Raw genomic sequence first — 3,870 nt, forward strand, 5'->3', positions numbered from 1 at the left:
ATTTCAACATTATTTGGTTGTCACTGAATACTGTCCAATAAACTTACCTGGATTATTTCTATCAGGATCACCCGTGATCGACAGAGAAGCACAAGCACTTGGTACTTTACACTTGGCACTTAGAAAAAACAGAGGCAGAGTTTTCGTCCCGATTCGCCTAAGTCCACACCAAAACTTAAAGAGAGACTGTCGGACCCTCGGAACTTCGGGACTTTGCCCCGATCTCGCTGTCTCTGTTATTTCTATTCCTTTTTCTTTCTCTCCAACGTTCGTCTTCGACCTGCAAACTCACGGCGATTCCACAACTCACGGGGATTCCTTCCGTTCTTTCCCCGGCAACCAACGAACGCGTCTCATGCTCACTTCGTGCGCTGCGAGATCGCCCTTCCTCGGCCTCGTCGCAGGCAGAGGGGCGTTCGATCTCACTCGTCTCCGCCTTCCTCCGCCGCGTCGCAGGCAGTGGGGCAGCCTCGGGCTCTCAAAATTGTTCACTGGGGACCCACCCGAACAAAAAAGTCACTCATATTTTCTATAGTGAGACGAAATATCTGAGCGCCGATTCGTTTCTCACCAAAGGCCAGAAAGAAAGCGCAACACCGAACAACTTTTCTGTCTCTGTCACGCTCATGTAGCATCCAGTCCGGCACTCCAATGTCAAACTGTTAGAAACTCTTAGTTTCATGCAGGAACACAGAACGAACGACGCAAGCAAATCGACGAAGCATCATCGGTGTAAATATAGTGTTTAATTGTGAATTCTAAGCTGTTGCTTATTTCGGTAAGTAAATTTAAGCATCGGGAAGCATTTCTCGATAAGTATTTACTTCTAAATAGTGAAAGTGCAACGCGTCTGTTTCCATTTCAGCTAACCATTAGCAGCGTACGGGACAATGTCGATAGGGCGGATGGTACAGGATACATGAAATACAGGATTCACGGATGGATACACTCTACGTACACGCAGAGATAAGTGAAAAGTGCATGTACATGGTGGAATAGTGAAACAATTGTGAAAATATTGTAATTGGTGGTTATGAATAAATGCAACACTTTGTTTACAACATCACAACGATTTGACAGTTCATGCATTGAGAGTATGTAGGTGAGAGGGTGTATGGAATGAGAGGAAGAGAGAATAAAAAATATAGGGGGAGACGCTCACGGAGCTAGTGAGACGGATTGGGATATAAACGCGATTTTTGGGATATACAAGAAGGAAAGTGAGCCGTTATATCTCAATCCAGCCATAGTGAGAGAGGTTGTCTCACAGGTTGAGATCTGGGGCCAGAAAAATGAAAAATTGAGTGACTTTTTTGTTCGGGTACCCCTCTGCCTGCGACGAGGGCGAGGAAGGCGGAAACGGATGAATTCGAACGCCCCTCTGCCTGCGACGAAGACGAGAAGGGGCGAGCGGGCCGGTTCATGAGGGTCCGCTCGTAGATACAAGGGTAAAAGAGCGGAAGAAACCACGAGAGGGGGGAGTTTCATGCGCTAGCTTGTGGGTTTCATTTACAGGGAGGGTAGGGTTTCACAGCCGAGGGGCCATGCGAACGCGAAGACGAACAGACGAGCGAAAGGAAGAGGAATACAAAAAAAGAGATAGCGAGATCGAGTAAAAATTATAAGTCCGAGAGAGAACGGGCAGTCGACGGGCTCCAAGTCAAGTGCAAGTGTTCTTCGTTCCATCGCGTGTGATCCTGATAGAAATAATCCAGGTAAGTTTAGTGGACAGTATTCACTGACAATCAAATAATGTTGAAATGTTTTCGCTTTGCTCGTTTCAGATGTTCAACAGGGATGCAAAACATTTATCAACGTGTCTACGGCGTCAACAACAAGTGATATTGTCGACGCACCAAATTGCTACGACCGCTATAGTGAAGTGTGAAGAGTGTACGCGAACCGAAAAAAGAGAGAAAATATACGCTTCGAAACCGAACCAACCTTGTGTTATTTTGGCTAGGGGGAATTGGGAGAAAGAAAACGAAGAAAGAGAGGGGACACACAGGAGAGAGGGAGACAAGGGGGTCACGCTGGAGAGTTCATCTTTGGCGGTCGACTCGTTGCGCCGGTTGGCGAACGGTTCAGGTTCCTTTGGAACTTTGCCATACAAAATTTGTATAGGAACGCGAATGGTTCCTGAAAAGTTCCTGAAAAATGAACCTGAAAGAGCGGCCGGCACTCAATTTTGCTCACTGGGTTAAGTTAGGTACTCGAATTGATTTCTCGAACTTGCTCCTTTGTCTCCTTCTCTCCTATGTGCCTCCTCTCTTTCTTTCTCTCGTATTCCCTCCGTTCCGTTCGAGAAATGAAAATGCTTCGGGATTCGGGTTCGGTGCGGTATCGGTTTCCCAGTGAACAATTTTGAGAGCCCGAGCCACCCCCTCTGCCTGCGACGCGGCGGAGGAAGGCTGAGGCGAGTGAGATCGACCGCCCCTCTGCCTGCGACGAGGACGGGAGAGGGCGATCTCGCAGCGTACGAAGTGAGCATGAGACGCGTTCGTTGGTTGCCGGGGAAAGAACGGAAGGAATCCCCGTGAGTTTTGAAATCGCCGTGAGTTTGCTGGTGGAAGACGAACGTTGGAGAGAAAGAAAAAGGAATAGAAATAACAGAGACAGCGAGATCGGCGCAAAGTCCCGAAGTTCCGAGGGTCCGACAGTCTTGTCTTTGTTGTGGACTTGAGCGAATCGGGACGAAACCTGTGCCTCTGTTTTTCTAAGTGCCAAGTGTAAGGTATCAAGTGCCAAGTGTAAAGTCTGTCCAGGTAAGTTTATTGGACAGTATTCAGTGACAACCACATAATTTTTCGCTTTGCTCGTTTCAGACGACTCGTCACATTTGTGGAAAAGGTAAGTTAAAGTGACAGGATTGCAATGCTACAAATGTAACACTAACATTGTTCCTTTCCTTTATTTCATTGAAGATTACGGACCAAATGACGCATGGAAAATAAACCCGGCTCGAGCCCATGTACGCGACCGAAACAAAACATATTTTTTGGCGACGCCACCCTCGAAAACGCATCGCCGCACGAATAGGTAGGGAAGAGTGAAAAGGCGAAACCAAAAACAAGAGAGAGAGAATATACCTTTCGAAGCCTACCAAAAACGCGAGATATTTTATTTCGGAGAGAAAGAAAATACGGGAGAGAAAGAATTGGAAACGAAGAAAGAGAGGGGACACAGAGGAGAGAGGGAGACAAGGGGCAGGTTCGGGAAAAAAAATCGAGTCGCCAAAATCTGCCATCGAGTAACTAGGCCTTCTCAGTATGGAAGCCTACATGAACGAAATACTCCAGCGACTCGAATGCGACTCGAATGCGACTCGTTGGCGACTCGATGCTCCATACTGAGAAAACGCCGGGGAACTCAAAATTGTTCACTGGGTTATTGTTCGCTCTCTTTTTGTCTGTTTCGCTCGCTCGCCGATTCACTCTTCCCTATAGGGCATACCTATTCGTGCATTTCTGGCTGGCGCTATGCTGCGTTGGTGATGTGAGGTTCTTGTGGTGGTGGGTAATGCAATCCGCCGTCGTACACATTGTCGGTGGCTGCAGGGGGTGTTGTTTTCGGTGTTGATGCGTAGATCGTTTCGCGCGTAGTTTTCGATGCATTTCACAAAGGAAGAAAAGAAAGTAAATTTTTGTTAAAGTTTTTGCAATGCATTCCTGTAATTTGATCTTACCTTCTCCACAAGCGTGACGAGACGACTAAAATGAGCAAAGCGAAAACATTTCAACATTATTTTACTGTGATTGAATACTGTCCACTAAACTTACCTGGATTATTTCTATCAGGTACAAACGTGATGGAAAGAGAAGCACTAGCACTTGGCACTTAGAAAATACAGAGACAGAGGGCTTCGTCCCG

The 3,870-nt window shown here is 46.9% G+C and overlaps 1 long non-coding RNA gene across 1 annotated transcript; it reads left to right on the forward strand.

Moving 5' to 3' along the window:
* The first annotated feature begins 2,678 nt into the window (after window positions 1-2,678).
* Window positions 2,679-3,059, forward strand: LOC131214404 (uncharacterized). Its single transcript, XR_009157026.1, has 3 exons — window positions 2,679-2,765; window positions 2,826-2,850; window positions 2,925-3,059. It is a non-coding gene; the product is annotated as an uncharacterized LOC131214404 (long non-coding RNA).
* The last annotated feature ends 811 nt before the right edge of the window (window positions 3,060-3,870 follow it).

Source organism: Anopheles bellator, unplaced genomic scaffold, assembly GCF_943735745.2.
Source record: "Anopheles bellator unplaced genomic scaffold, idAnoBellAS_SP24_06.2 scaffold00819_ctg1, whole genome shotgun sequence".
NCBI lineage: Eukaryota > Metazoa > Arthropoda > Insecta > Diptera > Culicidae > Anopheles > Anopheles bellator.